Here is a 22,249-nt window from a genome sequence, read left to right as displayed (position 1 = left end):
TGTGTTACATTATACTGTAAACTTGTAATTATTTATATTTTCATACGTAATAAGGCATTCCTGAAATCACACAAACAATAAATAATTTATAGTGTTTCTTATGCGTTTACTATTTACATTATATAAAATATTATAATATTATAGTGAAAAAAAATATTATCCTAAGATAAAACAAATTTATTTTTTAATAGACTTAGTGAATTTATTATTTACTTATTTCAATTATAATAAATAATACGTTATTATAATATTATTTATAATTATGATTTGATACAGAGATACAGAATAATACATAATATGAATCCATATTTATGAAAATATAAATATTTATTGAGTGGATATCTACCATAAATGATAAATATATTATTAGTTGTATTATAACCAAGGTTAGGATTTTATAGAATTTAAAATTACATAAATATGCGCTATAATATTATCTTAAATATCGCTAAAAAGAAAATATATTAACTGATATTTTTTTAATCACTTACAATTGACTACAACGCATTCAACGTTCATTCGTTTATAATTATTATTGGCGATTTATAATCACAGTAGAAATCGACGAAAAAATCCAACAAAATTAGCAGCTAACATAAACTAAAACCAAGTACTTACGAAATTATTGTAATATTATATTATACCTATCAGCGTATAATAATTTTAGTAAACTTCATGATCATGAATAATTCATGATTTAATAATTGATATACATTTATGTATAAATAAGTACAAACGTATCATAATATATGAATTATAGCAATTTTACTTAAAATGGACAAAATATTTTTGACATTATTTAAAATTAGTTTAATTACGATAAAGTCTATGTATTTATCATCACTTTTAACTAGTTCTATACGTGCTAGATATGCTTATTAACATAATACTTCTAAAGCATACTAAATATTATATGAATTCAATTAATTTTTATTTTAAAACCTAGTAATTTAAGATGCAGTTAGAACGAAGGTAATTTATTAATTTTATATTCATGAATACCAATTATCATACATTATAATATAATCATGTTAGTTATTTTTATTTCCATATAATTTTTTTATTTTGTCAATAGTTTTTGCTACACTTATGTCTTATAGAATCAATTTATCGTCTTCTAGTAATCAATAACTGTACTATGTATATTTAAGTAATAATTTAGAAGAAATTATATGTAATAGACAAAAAATTGATTTTAGTGTTTAATATATTAAAAAGTTGAGCTATTCATTCCAAAAATATTTTTAACTCTTAACAAATTTTATTTGTTTTTACCTAAATTGAATGGACTCTATTGACTTGCTAATGTTCGAAATTTGACTCATATTCATAACATATATTATATATATACATTCGCCTATTATTACACGTCGGTATACACATAATATTATTATAAAATATATATCAAGCAGATACTGAATAATATAATGTACGTAAATGGAGGTTTAAAGAGGTAAAAATTCTCATAAAAATGAGCATTGAGCTTTAAGTTTCTTTTTTTTTTTTTGAAGCAGCTCGTATTATTGTTTTCGATTTATTTGGGAACTGTGCCTGTGCCATGGTGAGGGGGGTGGGTCTTATAAGGGTAAAATATTATTACGTTTCCACGTGACGCCTTTGCCACCGTCGTCGTCGTTGTTGGTGGCGGCGGTGGCATGTATAGTGTATATATAATGATGACTGGCGGGTGTGTTATAGCTGTGTGCGGCGGGCGGGCTATAGCGAGCGTGCCCGGCGAACCGTGAACCGGCGTCTGTGGCTAATTCGCCGTGAACGCACTGTGAGGTATCCTTGCCAGGCGTGTCTCCTTGGATACAAGCTCGCCAGGGCTTTTGACATCGGTCTGAAAATACCTGTCGACAGGTGAAAGAGTATGAATTGATTTCCAGACAGGAATTCGTCGACTCTCTCCTCGTTTACAATATATATTTATATATAATATAGCGCTCGATTGCGTGCGTGTGTGTGCTTGGGGTGAGAAACCCGGGTGCAGTGTGACAGACAAAAACGGCGAGAGATGGTGAATTATTATTATTATGGGTTGGAGAAAATATTTTATACTCTAGAAGTATAATATATAATATTATATATATATAGTGAAATATAATATATATAGGATATAATGACGGCGGCGACACTGATATCGAACGTGTCCGGTCAGTTTTCCAGGTGGACCGGCGTAGTTGACAAATTGCATTTCTTTGTCCACAAACCCTCGAAATCGTCATCCCCTACGCGCCTTCCGTCCCCACAAGCGCATACCACACGAACCTTTGACGAGACGGCGACTGCACTCGTATGTGCATTATACGCGTTGTTATATAATTCATATACATGTGTGTGGATATATGTATACATAAAATATGATTGTGTATCGTTGTATGCGTGTATTGAGTGCGTTTTCGTACCATCAACAGTATAATAATATTACATTTTTAGCGGTCGTTGACAACGATTGTTGCTGGATTTCAATGCACCGCTGAATTATGCGCGAGACAATAATAATTATTTCTATAGAAATTATTCGTATTTATATACGCGTGTGTTTTTCTATCGAATCAATATTATTATCGTCGCTTTCACGTGGATTCCAAAGAATACGCCTACTGCACATTGTCTGCTGACAATACGCCCGCGCGATTATCACAGTCACCGCCACTGCAGTATACTACGCGCATATATATATAAGTACAGTAAAGCGAACTGGTAACTAGCGATCGTGAGGCCCCCCTCTGAGGTCCGAACAGACGCTGACCGAAAATAACCGAACTGGGGGTGCATTACAATAATAATAGTAATCAAAAAAACACGATATATATATTTTTTTTTTTTTTTGATTTGTGCACAGAAATTTTGCGAGGAAGTCCAAGTGGTATTCGTCGTGAACCGATGCCCTTTATTGTATATAGTATAATATTATACTTATAACGTAGTGCTACCGTTGACAAGTTAAGATTTAATGGTTTTTTCCCCTCCCGCACATCATTCAACGAAATCGAATTATTGTACTTTGCAGGATACATAATAATACCTATCATCGAAAACGTAGCTTGGTAAAATGTACATATTCGACTGACGATTATATTTTACCGCGTCGTGTAACATACATCCTGTTCGATTATACTAAACGAGTTTAGTGTCACAATTTATAATACAATATATTATACAAGAATACTGAAATATTGTCGCGTTCAATAGAACATATTATTATTATTAGTATTGCAATAAGCTAAACCATTTACAGCCACAAATATTGAAGGTTAAGGTAAGTCGAAATTTATCGCTACTCAATGGCAAAGGCGTCCATCTTTGAAAATACCGGGAGGGACACTAAATATTTGCAATAATATTGACCATTCTGTTAACCTGTTAACTGCTATATGTAAGTTTACGTAGAACAATATTTTATGACTGTATAATATATATAAATAAATTATACTTGGTAGTTCAATTTTTAATAAAATATAAAATATACAACATAAATAGTTCGCTTTATTATTTAATTCTATAAGTGTCAATAACTTAACTTAATACAATAACTTACTATACTAGAATAAATACTTAAAAAATAGTATCGATGAACATTAAAACAAAAACTGTAAATTCCTTTTGTTTTTTGAAAATTTGTCCAATACACCTTGAATTAAATTTAAATCATCAATTTTCTGTCTATGTATACTAAGTATACATAGACCAGATAGTCGCTGCTCCGTCATAGTATAGACCTTAAACACGTTTTTACACGGCGAAGCGTACTTATTTTTCTTATACCACAGACCAAGATTCGTGTCTATATAAATAATAATAATATATATAATAGTATAATAATTATATACATGTATCATCGACACGGAAAAGCCAGGGGAGGGACATGTCCCCCCTTGACCTCCCCAATGGACGCCCTTGCTCAATGGGCAACAACTGCAATAATTTTCAAAATGTTGAATACGATTTTACACGATCAATTCAAAATATGTACAATATATTATGCCGCATGATGACTAGTCTGTAACGTATTAAGCTAAAAGTTTAGCGGCGCTCTAATCGGTTTTTAAGATAATATTTAATCATAAATTATAATTATTAATTTTTATCCATTGTTGTGTGTTTTAATATAACATATGAATACTTTGAGAGTTTGATAAAATAATATTAGTACCTACTATATTATTACGTATACAACTCTTGCTTATGGGTAATAATATGAACCACGTAGGTAAGTCAATATTTTAAGCGATTTAACCAAATAAGTTAAGTGAGAAAGCTGTTAATATTGTTAAATTGTTTATAATATTAATATTATAAGTTACTGTATTTATTAAAACAAAAAAAAATTATGCTCCCTGGGCACCTGTTGAATGTCAGTTATACAGATATTTGTCCGTCATAAATTCATGTAATATAGTATTATTTTTTTTTCGCATAAATTGACATTTTCAGTTTTACTGTTTTGATATTTAAAATAATTGATCTATCTAAATAGCTAATAATATGATAATGTTAACTAGATTGGAGAATAACAGATGATAATTTGTTACAAAATATACCAATAAACTCTTATAGGTAATTGTATATTGTATATTAGCTGCAACTAAGTAAAACAAAGGTGCATATACATACCTATTATTTTACTTGAATTAACAGAATCAATATTTGTATAATGTATTATGTAATAAAACAGGCCATTTAATTGAATATAAATTTGTATTTATTAAAGAAACCGACTTCACTTTAAATATTAAAGGGTCAAAAACCACAACATTTTTGTTTAATTAACTGAAAGATAAATGTAGCTCTTTTTAATTACGATTATATAAATTATTATTTTTTCAAGTTTCTTCGTGAGACTATACATTCTTCAAATAATTCATTGCTAACATTTTTTCTTCACAGCGTTAGCTGGTATGATTACTAAAATAACTTAAACAAAGATGAAATTAAAATTATTAAATTAACTTTATTCATAATTTCTTGGTATAAAACTGGATGGCTGAATATTTGTGAAAGTAACTTTTCAATATTTAAAATGGACTATAAAACATTTTTAAATCTAAGGTCTTGAAAATAATCGACACACTCAGTTTAATAAGTTAATAATAGTTTTTATATTTATAAAAATATTGAGAAGCTTGTCTAAAGCGTGCCCTTCCATCGCTCAGTAAAGTTAAAATATATCTCCTTTTGAGGTTTTTTAATCAACTGCCGATAAAAATATACTATTAAAGATATGCATACTTATAACAATATCATAACGATCATTTATATATTGACCTACGTCTACCAAATCATTTGTTCGATTGAATATGAAAATTGAAATTCTTAAATGAGTAAATAATTACATTAGGCATTGAATTCATTCACCGGTGAAGAGGATCAAAAACGTGTATTTTATTCGTTTGCCAACTCAACCGTCTTGATTAATGTTCGGATTTGTTGATTTTTTTTTTCTTTAAACCAAGCACGAAAGTCCCGTATAAATTATCGGTGTGGCGTTTTTTTTTTTCATTCGTTTTTTAGATTTGCATTCGTGAGGGAGCGAAAAAAGTATTAACAATCTTTCCCGTTGTTTCTTTAACGAAACCCTTTTGTCACGGTCGAACCAGACGATAATTATTATTTGGCCCCAACTTATATACATAATATATATTATATATATAAGTGATATTTCCGAGAAAAACCCCAACGGGGTGGCTCACGGCAATGGGTTAGTGGAACGATGGAGGGGGGTGGTGTAGTGGGTGGAAAGGGTTTAGGTGGCACGCAATTTATCAGCCATTGCAGGGTTTTGAGCGATTAAAACACAAGCCGGCAACGACAACAGATGCGGAGGGACGACGACGATGGAGAAAAGGAACGAACGATATAGCAACAAAGTACAGCATATATAAATATACACACACATATTATAAGTATACTGTATATACACGGAGCAGGAGAGTATAGTATAGCTATGCATATATTATATTATATGTGTGTGTGTGTGTGTGTGTGTGTGTGTGTGTGTGTATGTGTGTGTATGTGCGTGTGTTTGTGTGAGAGTGAAAATGCTGATGGGTTCTAATCCTTTCGCCAGGATTTCGCCTCTCTTTCTTCACCGCGCGGTTTCTCTCTCTCGCTCTATGTGTATACATAAGTATGTATATATATGTATGAATATTTATATGCCATTCGTCGGGCTTAAGAGTGTCTTTAAACATTTCGTCGTCGTGTACTTAGCGCGTACTTTCGTGTCCCCGCCGCTGCGACGCATATATTTATGTACCCGGCGCGCATTAATCCGCGGAAGCCCTAATTTCGGCTGGCAAACTCGAAGTCGCGCAATCCTTTAGCTCGCCGCGCCAGCCACTTGCCGTTAAAACGTTTCCGGGTGCGTTAAAACGAGGTAAAACAAAAAAACAACGAAAGGTTGACAAAATATGCTCCACTAGATAAGTATACCTATATATATTCCAAATTATACCAATATAATGAACATATACCTACTGCCTTGATATATCTCCATCTTAAACAATATGTTTCATCGACGCAAAGGCCGACGAGTGCTCCATAATAATATTACTCTACGTGATTTAATGGAATTAGGGATGTAATTAAGGGGGGTGAGAGGGATAGATCTCCATAAAAACTTTTATTTTACTGCTAAAATTTTATATATAGTGGGATAGGTATTAATGTATATGAGGATTACAGATATTGATAAAAACATATAATCACCCTACCCCCCCCCCAACCGAATTTCTAATTACGCCACTGTAAGAATAACTTACTATAATATAGGTCACGAAGTCGTCTAAACGTAACCTAAGCACGCTGGTGAACAACAAACTCACGGCCTTTGGCATTACATCATTATGTATTTTTATAGTATTATAATAACGCACGTTCACCGGCAAAGGCTACGGACGAGTCGAATGTATATAGTCGTACGTGGAAACGAAAATTCTGCACGTCCAGTTGAGATCTATATTTTAACATTGTACATAGCACAGGCACACAGATAATATAATATTACCTATATATTATACAATATTGTAATAATAATGAATGCTAAATAAATCTCAATCGACTAAGAATTTATTACGCTAAATTCACTTCGTGGACAGCTTACGGAAAAGAAAAATCCACCCTTATGCTCAATGTTCTTTACACAAAAAACTCCGTTCAAGCACGCATCATCGTTTATTGCCCTAACTTAGACGAAGTCAAAAATTAATTTAATGTTCCGAACAATTTATATGAAGCAATAGGTCCATTTTCAAACCCCGTCAACATAATTTCTTGTTTTAAATATACAGTCTGCAAATATACTTATATGATGTAAAAATGTAAACTATAGCTAATAATCTAACTATTGTAATTGGAGTAAAAAAAATTTGCAATTTAAAAGTTTGCCTCGAGTGTTCGTGTCGGTATTATTGGAGCCTAGATGCGTTTTCATGTTGATATTGTTTACCAGCGGTCGATATACTTGCCTACGCTTTTTCCCAACTCGTCACATACAGCCGACTGTTTGTTCAGATTAAGATGTATTAAACGTATCTACTCCAGCCTCCAGGGGAAGACGCGCATATGTCGAGTATAGGCTACCTATATTGGGTTATATTTTACTCTATGCTGATGACATAATCGTATTCACGAATAATTAAAACGAAAAAAAGTGGTCACGACTCACCAGAGTCATATAAAAATGTTTAATCCCTTCATTGTATCGTGTATAGCTATATACCATATATCATACGGGTTTCTATAATCGCGACCGCCGTCGTAATATTTTATTCGTTGTAGGTACCTCGTATTCTCCATTCACACTAATCCCCAGTTCACCACTGCACATTTATACTGCATCATGATAATATTATAATACGACTGCTGGTTATCATATTGCTGTTATTATTATGTACACAGCAGCTATTACAAAATGTGGTACGAAGTACAAGTATAGGTACGTAGGTGCATGCCTACATTACATATACATATAGATATATACAGGTAATAGGCAAGCTCCCAAGTCCTTGAGTAATTCTCTTGTTTACAATCATCATAATTTCAAAAGAGAATTTTTAACGTGATCTGTATTTGTAAAGGGTTTCATTTTCGAAGTGCATATGTAACAAAAAAAATGCATATTATAATTCAAACCAAGCGTAAGGTAATAACAAACCGCGTGGCGTAATATTTTCATCACACGCTTTTATTGACCCCAAAAATTACGTATCATATTACTTGTACCTATATTACACTTATTGTAAACAGAATCCGTTAACTAAACGCGAGTATATGTTTTTCATTGTTGACAAATAATAGTATTATGTTTTGTACTTGTGAAGTACCTACATTATAATGCAACCTATTCGTTTCCAAATTGTACATAATAATATGTAACTACTTTAATTAACTGCAGTACAAGTACAAAATCATCAAAATAGAAATTTTTATACAACGCAGTTTAAGGTCACATATTATTGTGTTTTAATATTATTTCAACACGCATATCTAAATTGCAGTTTTGTAAAATGCAATTATACTTCCCGTACCTATATTAAGAGTGTACGGCATACTATACTCGGACATTTGTTGTCTCCATCTTATCAGTGCATGACGTAGCAAATTTTACTCTCAGCAGATCATGTTTAGCCCCATTATTTTAAAAATAACGGAGAACTTATCTCTTATAAAATTTAAAGGTCAAATAATTATCTATGGCATATCATTGGTTTTTCATTATATTTAAATTTTAAAAGGTGTTATCAATGTTTCAAAATTGTAAATTGTGTGTAGATCTTAAAATAATCTTAGCTTGTTTTAAAACTAAAATATAATAAAAATCATATCATATGCCTTAGATAATAATCTATTAGTTTAAAATTGTATAAAAGGTCAATAAGTTTTAGTTTTCAAACTAACGGAGCTACACGTAATCTGTTAAATGTAAAGTTTACTATGTTATGCACTTTTAAGACGTAGACAACAACAAATGTCCTTTTAGGCGTTCTTTATACATTTTGTTTACCTAGATTCTGAAAAAATATTTAAGACACAGAATCGTCTGAACTCACTGAAACACTTATTACATATATGTGCTATAACGAATAGTTTTTACTCTTCACTCGTCGATAACAAATGTTTGTATTAAAATATTATTGTTTTCACATTATGAGTATAAGCGTTTTTCAATATAAATAATTTGAATAAAATGTCTAAATATATAAGCTAGTAAAACAATTATTATAATTTATAGTTCACATCAAAATATATACATGTATGTATATGTATTTATTTACATATAAAATAGTTTTAAACTTCAGCCAATAGGCATCACAGATTTTCAATAAAAATAAATCTTACCTGGTCCCGTTTATTAGAATAGTTATACTAATATTATAGCGAAATCATATTAATAGTTTTTCAATGTGCATTATATTACCTATTAAGGTGTTAATTGAAAAAAAAAAATGTGCATTGAGATCTATAAAAAAGTTTGTTAAAAAAAAGTATTCTATATTAGTTCCAATACCTTACACCTAAATTAAAATTTATCACTACTGATAAATAATAAATTAATAACTACCTATATAAAAATATAATTTTTTTAGAAGAAGAATTTTATGTATTATATATTATGTAGCATAATGCACACGTAGTTCATACATGACGAATGATTTTGTTTTGCTTTTATGAAAAAATTAGGTAAAGATAATTTCGGAAATAAAAGAAATTCTCATATTTTTATAAATTCGTAGATGTTATTGGTTCAACGGAAAAATGTTTTAATATTAAGTTATGAACATGCAATACTGACACCGAGATCTATAGAAATAATTCCATACACCTAGAAACGGTGAGTAGGCTGATGGTTGAATGGCGATAGGGTCATACGAATGTCGCAAACTCGTTTTATACATTTGTCATTGACAACCCTTTTTTGAATGGATTCTGATTGCATTGTCAGCTTCATTCTGATGGGAGGGAGAAGTGTTGTAAAAATGCGATCAAAAGTAAAGAAAGTTAATAAAAATAAAATATCAATTCAATACACGTGACATAAGAATAAATGCATGTAATAATATCATTGTGTCTGTAATTCAGGTCATTGTATGGTATAGTGCAGAGCACTCATCGTTTCAAAAAGTATAAAAAGTTTTGTACAATTTAAGATAAGATATAATACAATTTCTCTTATTTTTTTCTCACCTTATGTCATCTGTCGGTATAAACCTATTATCAACTTTTGATTGGCACCTTTTTTCATTTTGTGAACGAAAGCAGAATAATTTTTTATTAATAAGCGTTTAAAAGTTTGGACGAGTGAAGTTACAATGTAACATATTACATAACTCTGCGTGGTCGCTCTTCGCTACTTTTCACTCGTATAATCTAAAATTAAAACGCACATTATTAGAAAAAAAAAACTATTCGTGTAATTTCTATATTTTTACATCAACAATTTTTATAAAACAATTCATCTTGGATGAAAATATCTTTTAAATTACAAACCTTGGATTAACAGCCTATATAGTTACCACGTTTAAAGATAAAAACTATCCGTTATGGAGAATAAGTGCACTACCTAGACACCTAGTGCAAAAAGGAAATAAATTAATGGATATTCAAACATTTTAATTTCCTATGCACATCTCACATTTCTAGTAAAAAAATTTAAAAAGTATCGTTGTTTGAATACCGAGATAATATTATTTTGCTGACAAAACAATTTCTCTGAATAAATATTATACTTAAGATTTAAATAGTATAATGTGTGGTGGACTAAGTGACATGAAATAATTTGGAGAAAGTCAACACGGCCGTATTGTATGCTTAAAATAAAATAAAATAAAATGAAATATACTTGTAACATCAGCTTGTATACTTTTTTATTGCATATTTGGTAGGACATGAGAACATTTTTCAAAAAAAATATTTGGCTTTCATAATAATACAATAAAAATTAACAATGTTAATTTGAAATCAAGAAAGTATAACATATAAAAAAATAAATACCTAATAGTTATTTCTTAGACCTTTATAATGAAAAATAATAGTAATAAAATGAACAGAAATAAAGAAAAACTGATTTAATACATTTTGAATAATGTTTGGAAGTAGTTTAATTAACATGTACATAAATTATGATGATGAAAATAAATATTTAACGTCTTATTATTATTATATTATTAAATCTTAAAAAAGTAATGAAATGTAAATAATTATTTTGTCTCAACTAATTATTATAGTCATAATGAAGGTTAGAAGACCGTTTCGACAAAAAACTACTTAAATATGCACACATTTTTAAGTATAATTTTTTAAGGCAACGCATTTTTTTGGCAGAAGATAAGGAGGCGGAAGTGTAAAACGAGAAGAAGCTAAATCTGGTATCCCCCTCCCTCCAACCTCTTACACCACCACTGAATTTATAAACCGTATATTATATTATATTTAGCAAATGGCCATAGTTGCCATTATATTGCCAGCCCAATAAGATCAATAAAACAAAAAATATAAAAATAAATAAACCGTAGATATAATCTAGTAATAATAATAATATTTTGGTGTCGAGCTGTTGCAGTGTGAGGACACGGTCCGTTGTCGAATCATTTCGCGTACTCGCACGTAGTTACCGCAGCCGTGGGACGAAGCTTTGACGGTGCGAAGACCACGGGAAGTGCGAATAATAGTAATAGTAATATTATTATTCTATAATTGAATTAGACGGTAGCAATGCGAAGTATACATATATATAGACCGACCCGGGAGTAAAATTTACGAGTATATATATGGGTATAATATATATAGGTATTGTGCGTGAAATCTAATTTGCCATCTCGGGGTCGCGTGCTCTGCGTCATTTGTACGAATTAAGGGGTGCGAGAATCGGCTGGCCGAGGATGTATATGGTGTATTATACATGTCGTGTTATATATTATAATATGTATAATAATATTATATATAATTCTCGACGTAACCGTATATACGTAATATACGGTACGTTTTACACACGTCTATATATTATAATAACGTGGAATAGTCTATGTATACCTATACCAGCTATATATCCTGTAAACGTCATATTACAATATATGTATATGAAGGACGAGTACGCTAGTATTATATTATAATCCCTCACGTCATGATTATTGTCCTTGTATACTGTACACTTCATGCCACTGGCTTTTAAAATAATAATAATAATGTTCAACGCCGCCGTAGTCATACTGTTACGTGTATCATGGTGGTGTAACAATAATATTATGTTACATAGGTATGTTACTATATTATATTATATGTGTTATATAAATTCTAAATCACACCCACGGTACAATCGACTATGTTGACCGATACAATGACATAATATGTATGTATGTGTGTGTGTGTGTGTGTGCGTTCTTCATATTTCCGAACTCCGTGCGACTAAGGTATTACAGCCTACACTTCATACTATTGTAAAACTAAATTTATCAGACACTTTGTAAGTATTTAGCGAGAAATATAAACTGAAAACGAGTCTATTGGTTATTTTAATAAGCAATGATCTTTATAAAGTTATAAATATATCCGCTTCTGCAGATTACGGTCATTATTAAAGGTAATATCAATACTATAGGTATGGAAATAATTATATTATATTTATAGAGTCTCAAAGCTCTACCTGCATATTTCATATTTAAACGGTCATCACTCATCCTTGATCACGTTAATACGTTACACTGTTATAGGCACGTCTTATGATTAAAATAAATAGCAAGATAGCCTGCAGTAGTGCAGTATGCATATACGATTGAGGTATGTTCGTATTTTAAGATATTTTATATTTATTTTTATTTTTCATATGTTCGTATTTTAAGATATTATTTTGTCATAATAATAATAATAATAATAATAATAATAATAATATAATAATAAATAATAATCGACGAAACCACAACCATAAAGTTGGCCGTTCGACTTTATCCAAAGATTTCGTAACCGTTCTCAGCAATTTGCAAGTCTATTTTTAAAACTTGCAAAATCAAATTATGGCAGATATTGAAAGTTTTTGCATAACTGAACAAACTTCACGCTCAGCCCATAAATGCGATTATTCTGGAAGACCGATAATAACCTAACCGATCTCTAAATATTTCCTGTAGTATAATACGGAAGAGTATGATTTCACGGAATTCAAAACATTGAAGGTCTGAATTTGTAAGCTCGTTTTGGATTAAGATTTAGGACTAACGAATTCTTACAATGTTTTGAATTTTCTGATACCGGTTTGGACTTTCTGGACAAAGTTTAAGGACTTATTAGTCAATATCTATCATAATATTCACTGGAAAATTTTTGTCAGCTCGGTAGTATGCAATTAATCTTTAAATGACCAACATCACACTTAAGTCACATTAAATGTTATAAACCTTGTACAATAAATAACACATTAACACTTTACCTGTCGATTCACAGATAAATTCAAACGAACTTTTCAAGGGATATTGAGTATTATTATTGAGTGTTTCTTTTGTTATAAAATATGTTTAATAAAAATTTATCAGTGCAGACAAAATTCAACTCTATTCTTTGACAAAAATAATATATATATATATATTATTAAAACACTATACAATAGCAGTCAAAGTTAGGTACATACATATATTTTAGATTATTACGCTTGATACAACATGAATACATTATTTTGTATAAATTTTATTTTTATCTTGTTATCAAATGTTATATTGTAATATTATATTATTTTTGATTTATTATGATTAGAAATGGATTAAAATATGCTAAAATTAAGATCGCCTTTAAAAATATAATTTAACGTTCTAATATTATTTTAATAAAATGATAAAATAAATAAAAATGTCTGTTTATATGATATAAATAATCAATGTGATTTGGTGTTACCTTGACTAGATTAATGCAAGTCATAAATAAAACGACATGTCTTTATAATATTATACGTATTCTACTACTTTTAATTTTATATAAGTACTTATTCGTACTCGTAAATCTACATTCCCGTGATAATAATTTTGTTTTTTAGACTATGGAGCAGCCACCACCACTTTTACAGGGGCATAAGCAAAAACATAACAATATTTAATAAAAATAATAAGACAAATCAAGATGTCATAAAACTATTTTATTTTCTTAATATTAACGACAGTTTATGGTAAATTTCATCATATTTTATCTGTACTTATAATATGTACTCAAAATATAAAAATATCCTAAAAGCTCCAAAAAATTCTCTTGACATTTTAAAAGTTTTAAAAAGTACAAATTAAAAGTTTGATTTGTATATTTTTTGATGTAGAAACCAATGACTTGGGCCAATCGAATGAAAATTCGATTTTGCAACGAAATCTCGGTTCCAGTCATGGGGTTGTATATAGGCTAGAACGTTGTATATAGGTGCATAATATTATATTAGTATTATGGAGTCGATATTTTTCCGGTGAATCCGTTCTCGTAAGAAATTCGGAAGGGTTTTGGAACGAGATAGATGAATACGCGGAAACCATCCCCAACTAGAATTTTCGGAAAATATTACGCCACCAACAGTGAACGTAATATTATCGTCGTCGGCGAGGATCGAAAACGGGTTTTTGAAACAAATGACCTGTGCGCGTGTGCGTGTACACACAGACACGTACACACTCACACACACACACACAGACACATAACGATACTGTACGTATACACACCGCGTGTGTATAATACGACTACAGACCGGAATTCCGGACAGAGGGTTGAGAGCGTATTATGCACACGTACGAGCGCGGCGTTTGACAAATGCGGTACGCACGCATTCCTAAATCGCTGCCCCGAAATAGTCTCCAGCGCGTATTTACACGCCACCGCTGCGGTGAAATATCGTCGTCGTCGTATAAAAACGAAATTAATATTGTTACAACTGTGGTGACCGGATTTCGACGAAACGTATTAAAGGCAAACGTTATATGATAATTGAATAAGTATACAAATGTTCAGATATAATATAATATGATATAAAAATATGCTTCTTCTTCCTCTTCCTCTTATTATTATTATTATTATTATTCTTTACTGATTTCAGCCATAACCATTCCACGAGTTTTCGAGGGCCTCGGGATTCTATTCTGTCTTCAATTTGTCACTTTCTGCGTTTCTAAATCTTTCTTATTTCATCTGTCCGTTGCTTCTTTAGTCTTTATCCATATCATGGGGTTTTTTTTTTGTTTTGATAAAATAGACTATTACTTTTTTAAAGCGATAAGATAAGTTTTAAAAATTATACTCGTCAAGCACTTATAGATTATGTTTTTGTATTTGATTTTCATAATAATCACAATAGGTATTTTTCTATCATCGTAGCAAGTACTTATTCTACTCAACGGTTATTCGAAGTAAGGTTCTAGGCTGTCATATAAAAGTTGTGTGATTTAATGTTAGTTAAGTATAATTTGAAAAAATTGTTTAATCTTAGCAGCATACTAACCAGCAAAAAAATCCTGAATATGGAATTCTTCAAAATTGTGTTTTTTTTTCAATACAAAACGTAACTACAATTCAACAAAAACCAAAAATCTCATGTGGTTTTAAGTAGAAAATTATGTACCATGAATATATTATAGTACCTACACATCATAATTCGTAATATTAAGCATGTGACCTAAGCCACCTAACAAAGGATTACTTAACAAACAAAAGGCTGTTATAAAAATTCTCCATCGTCTATGTTATCGTCGCATAGTGTTTCTTTTAAATGGTTTTCTTTCTGTGGAAATATAATTTTTATTTTTTAATATTATCATATCGAACCCAGTCGTCGGTATATACCTACGTGGTTAACGCATATTATAATTTATAACGTAAACGATAAAAGTACAAACGACTTTTTTTTTCACGTGAACGACCCTCGAACTATATTGCGTAAAGCGTTCTCGCGATAGCAATATAAAATATATGATATAATAGTGTTGTGTTCTGTTTAAGTCGGAGCGAACGGAGGTGGGAAGACGAAAAAAACATTATTCAATCTCTGCAGCCGTCCTGATCGCAGTCGTCGGCTCCCGCAAACTTTCATAACGTGTAACAGCTTGCAAACCCCGTTCGTTAAAAAATATTATTTTGGATGGATTTCCTCCAAACAGAGTCAGTAGAATACAACACTAAGGTGAAAAAATATTATTAAAAACATAAGTATTTTGACGGTTAAAGCAGGAGAAAGAACGTCCAAGAGCGTGCGGTCTAATTAAATAATATTATAGTATAATATAATTATTTTACCACTCTTTATCAAACGAGCTGTCTATTCGGCCCAGAATAAAAATATACACATAAGTAAATAATTTATTTTAATTTTAAGTCGATGCCATCTTGTAATTTTTTCATTTTCCTACTAACGCACAACATTATATCACACATAACTCTAATTTGATGTATAATAATTATTGTCCTACGACGAATAGTCTACTGTGTGAAGTACTCCAACCATGAAAAGTTAAAAAGATAAAATTTCAGGGTAAATATGACATATTATAGTATCATATTGTCAAATTAAAATAAGAAAACATATTTTTATTTTTGAAATTGAATTTAAATTAAATTATATTATATTTAAAATTCACGAAAACCAAACAGATTTGGCGAACTGACAAAAGTGTTATTCTTGAAAATTCCTGTGATTAGTGATTTCAAGCCATGATTATACCTCGGTCCTTAAAAATAATCATTTAAGTTCAAATTCAGAGGATTTTATGTGAATGGATGAATCATAATTGCGGGTGGGTCAGAGACAGTATACAAATAGTGCTCTGACACCGTCTGTATATAAGGTATGTAATTAAATGTTGAATATTACAGTTATATCTTATAACACTTTATTTATTATTACATATTATTGTGTATAATATATTAATATGATATAAAATACATTTTTTATGGTATTCACATTGTGTGGAAAATTTTAAAGTTTGATCAAGGTGATTCGCTTTTACCATAGGTACTTAAAGTTTAACGTCAAATTTTATTAATTTTATTATATGTGTTAGTTCACGAAGAAAAATTTAAGAGTTTTGGACTATTATGGATTCTAATAGTCGAGCGATGACAAACGAGATTTTGAAGTAAATATAAACATTCATAAACATCAAAATAACATAGATTTACGTTGATTTAATAACATTGAAAATTAATCAAAATTATATGGACGTTATTTTAATTATTATTTTCATACATAAAATACCAAAATCAAAATAATAACTACACAGTTGTTACTTATTAGTTATTAGTAATAATGACTTATTAACTATACATATTATAATTGTGAATTATATGTTCGTTATCTGTTATTTCAAATCTCACATTACGATAAAAACAAAACTTGCAAATTATTTTCATACAATTTTCCTTTTGTTAACAATATATCCAAAACTTAGAAATATAATATGAATACTATACATATATATATATTCAGGGTATCCCACAGAGATCTGACATTCTGACAAATGAAAATAACTTTTGTTCTAATCAATATTTCAAAAAAATTTCTTTTAAATATAATTCATAGACACTCGCGCAACGTTTTTAGAATACATTTTTTATTTTTTATTTTTTAATACTGAAAATAAAAAACTTAAAAATTCATAAAATTTTTTTTCGAAATATTCAATATAGCCAATTTGTAAATCTGATTTTTAGAAAATTGTAAATGGTAAAAACACTTATTTAAGTCAAATGGCTGGTTTTTTACAATTTTTTAAATATCAATATTTTCGTTAAGTAAATTACGATCTAGTTTATGTTAGAAACCTTGTCATTTTAGTTAAGTAAGTTTTTTAAAAATATTTTATCAGAACATTTTTAAATAAGTGCATGTTAAAATCTAATTATTTTTTGTTTATTGTATTTATTTTAATAATATGTGATGTATAAACTATAAATTACTATAATTTACCTAACGAAAATATTGATATTTAAAAATTTGTAATAAATCAGCCTTTTGACTTAAATAGGTAAGTATTTTTACCATATTATAAATTTTTCTGAAAATCAAATTTACGAATTGGCTATATTGAATATTTCGAAAAAAAAATGATCAATTTTCAAAAAGTTTTTTATTTTTAGTATTAAAAAATAAAAAATGTATTCTAAAAATGTAGCGCAAGTGTCTATGGATTATATTTTTATAATTTTTTTTAAAAATATTGATTAGAACAAAAGTTATTTCATTTGTCAGAATGTCAGATCTCTGTGGGACACCCTGTATATATATATATATGTAATAATCAAAAAAAATATAAGCAATAATACTTTTTCTACCTATATGACAATCCAAATTGTAAATCAAAATTAATTAGTTTAATTTACAGAGTACTTATTATAATTTATATTTAGTGATTTAAAAATTATTCACTTTAATATCCAAAAATAAAAACCAATTCAAAAGATGATAGCAAAAGTTATAACCATTGTGTATGGCTTCATCTTTTATACGATAGGTGTGAAATTGAAATTCTTTCAGCTCATTATAATATTTTATGGTTAGGTACTAAAATTTCATGAAATTTATTTTTTTGAAATATTTTTAAATGCCTAATACATTATACAAATTACATAAAATTCATATAAACATATTTAAAAAAGTTTAAAAACACATGAATTAGATATAGTTATAACCAGAGTCCCCATTATAATAATATGTGAGTTAAAACCTTATCGTATAGTATCCTTATTTTAATTAAGATAAAATAAAAATTGTATATTTATTACATCCTTAGTATAACAGTATTATTATATTTTATAATGTACAGCCTATACTTTATAGGGCTAATATCATATTTGTATATTAATATATTATGAATATAATGATTTATAAATATTATATTAGTATTATGAATTATCATTCTAATTTATCAACATCAAAGAAAGCCAAAATCGTGAACCTATAATCACTAATTAGGTATGAAATCAGTGTGATAATCTAATGATTTCTAAAGAAGGCTGAATGTTTCAAGTTTGAAATATTTTATACTCATAACCCTAACAAACAATTGTATTATACTATTGTATAATATTCATTATTCATAATTACAGTTTTATAATTTCATTATATTAATATAATGAATACATAACTAATTGGTGTTTACCAATACGTTATATTTTGAGTTTTTATCTTGATTTATCTTCCCCTCATGTTTTTATTTATCTTACTTAAAATAACAAATATTACAATAATAAAATATGATATATATATTATATATATTATAATTTATAAGTTATAATTAATCATAAAAGTTCATGGTAAATCACAAATTATAAACACAAATTTAAGTTTTATGAAGCCAAACGCTTCATTTATGCATATTTCCTTAACTAATTTTAAATTACAAGTAACTACAAGAAAGGGTTAAACATCTTAAATAATTTAGAAAACTTTTAAATCCCCCAAGTACTACCCTAACTATCCACACTTCCAAAGTATTTTTATCAAAGTTTTCCGCAGCTTGTCTTCTTCATTTTGTCAAAAGTTGAGTGTTATAAACTTTATAAACATATAATACACCTTATTAAATCACGTTAAAAACAGAATTAACTTAATTTTAGCTCATGTCATTCCCAAACGTTAGTTTATAATTGATCAAATGGTTTTCTAATCATTACTATAATATTAATATAATTGTGTTACTAAAATACTAATTGATATATCATATAATATACAATAATAAATACGAGTCACTTTCGCTTTTATACAGTTAAAAAAAAATTAATCTTCGTCTTATTCTGTGATTTGTAACCTATAGTATTTGTTTTCTAAAGAATATTAAGATGGAAAAATCAAACTTGAATTTATTTTCGTTCACGGTTTTACATTACTTGTATTATTATTTATATAAGGTGGTTGAATAATACTAATAATTTTAGAAGTAATATCATACATATCAATTTATAATTAAAGATACGGAATAATTATTATAACTTTATAACTAACATTTTAATTGATTATAATATAAATCTATTTAATCCAATTCATAACCTAATTTGGCTGCTTATTATTTCGCTAGTTTAATCGCTGATATACGAAACTCGGAAGAAACATGTACAATGGAAAATAAATTTATAGAAAATCATAAAATTTCTAAAACAATAGATAATACCTAAAAAGTATCTGGTAGGGTAGTACCGCTGAGTGCGCCTGCGGCCTGCCCGTAAAAACTAACTCTCCAGCTGTTATCAATTCTTGTATCTAATTTATTTATTATATTAATTAAGATAGATTGTAAATAATAATAATGATAAAAATATTATAAATGTTTTTTTGTTATCTTGTTAAAATTTTAGCATCAATGAATTATTATTATTATTATTATTGTACATAAATTAGCGTAAATTAGCCTTAAATTTTAATATCACATTACTACTGCAGGATACTAGCTGTACATATAGGCTAATAGGCTAAGGTACCTTGAATAATTTTTGAAAATATGACAAATGTCATCATAATGTATATTTTACAATTTATAAGCATCTTCTTAGACGATATTTGAAAAATCCATTACAAATCTAGTTTATATAGATTTGTAAATTGCTATTGATAACAGAACGATATCTTAAAACAAGAACAAATGTATGATACAAAATTGAAACGGAAATTTATCATGATATTATTTCGCAATGCAAGCAAAACGAAATTCATGACAAATTTTAAACAATGACATTAAAAAAAAAAAACCTGTCGTTCATAAAATACTTCAAAAGAACCTAAGTTTCACGGCTACCAGCAGTGTGCGTACTGCGGATTTAAAATCGATGGTATTGCGAACCGAAAAATTTTGAGGCTGACGATATATTGCATATTATTATAACTGAATAAACTGCATATTATTATATAATCAAACTGAAAACAGTATGACTTACACTCGTATTTGTGTGACGTGTAAGACGCAAAGTCGTAAAACGTTGCATTTGAAGGTTGCGCACGGGGTGGACAGAAATACGCGAAGAGTGGGGAGTTCAAAAAAGGGAGAAATCGGTTTAAAATGCTGCAAAAGGCCTGTTCTCTGATCAACGGTGCCGCCGAGCCGGGGCAAACTTAAGACTCGTTAATGAAGACAAACAGACGTGTAAATAGCGATACGGTGGTACGCTTTGTATGTATAGCGAACGCTAAGCTCCAATAAACTTTTGTGAGCTATAAAACTAGACGGGACCGGCGCGCGGGGGGAGGTTACTGCGCTGAAACTGCGTTTGCAATGCACGTTAACGCGCGGTGTACATCACATCGGTTATTAAACATCCCGAAGACATTTCGTAGCCGTGGGTGGTGTGGGTGGCGTACAGCGCTACCCACGAAGGGGCCATAATACTATAATGCAGTATAGTACTATAGAATATAGGTAATGCGCTGAATCTTCACGATGTGTGCTGTGTACAAAATGTCACCGGTAAACTCGAAAGCATTTGCATATGATGAATTTCTCTTATTTTAATATGGGTAAGTAGGTTACTAGTATTATTATGTATTATGACTCATTTTTTTTTTCAGTGATTGTACGATCACTATAATTGTTATAACCATATAAGATTGATGCGAGGTGCATACCGGTAGGTATAACATATATTATAATATGTGCTGAGAAATACCGACGATATACCGTTCGTGGAAAATTCGAATTAATTACAATTAATTTAAGACCATAATTAAAGAATGGGATTAAATCACAAATAAACACGACGAAATAATTAACGTCGTACTACATCATCGAAGTAACGCAAATACTAAGTGAGCCCAACAGACGGGTTAACTTAGACCGAACAATTATAGCTTCCGTTAATGGCTCGGCACCAAACCATCGACGGAGGAAGCGTTAGTGGACTTGACTTCTAACAGGATGCAGAACGCAGCCATGAAAACTTCGGAAGTGGTGCACTGGTGCGTGGCAAGTCGGCCATGCGTGACAACGCCAATCATGGTCGCTATGCGGTGACCATTGTCCGTTAGTTGCCAATTCTTCGCTCCATGCCACGCTTGGCATACCAACCGCGGCACAAGTCAATCAACATTTGAGAGAAGGTGCATTGATGGCCAAGCTGACCGTATGCAACGGGCCAGGAACAGTGGAGCTAATTCGGGATGACAGAATCGGGATCGCGTCACATTACCATATTATGTCACCTTACAATCTGTTTTATACCGTGGTCTAGTCTATAACCTAATAACCTGATCATTCGTGATGGATTCTCAAAATATAACATCGATCAAACTGGTCCTGTCGTTTCGTTGTTT

At 29.7% G+C, this 22,249-nt stretch overlaps 1 long non-coding RNA gene and 1 pseudogene across 1 annotated transcript in view; both read right to left on the bottom strand.

Moving 5' to 3' along the window:
- LOC149057256 (uncharacterized) overlaps positions 1-22,249 on the bottom strand; it is a 115,184-nt gene that overhangs the window by 34,172 nt on the left and 58,763 nt on the right. The window lies entirely within an intron of this gene.
- LOC149057257 (uncharacterized) lies at positions 1,578-21,934 on the bottom strand (annotated as a pseudogene).

Source organism: Diuraphis noxia, unplaced genomic scaffold (genome assembly GCF_037042655.1).
Source record: "Diuraphis noxia isolate RWA-SAM2 unplaced genomic scaffold, SU_Dnox_SAM2 contig0003, whole genome shotgun sequence".
NCBI classification, from domain to species: Eukaryota; Metazoa; Arthropoda; class Insecta; order Hemiptera; family Aphididae; genus Diuraphis; species Diuraphis noxia.
This window is presented reverse-complemented; position numbering and strand designations above follow the sequence as displayed.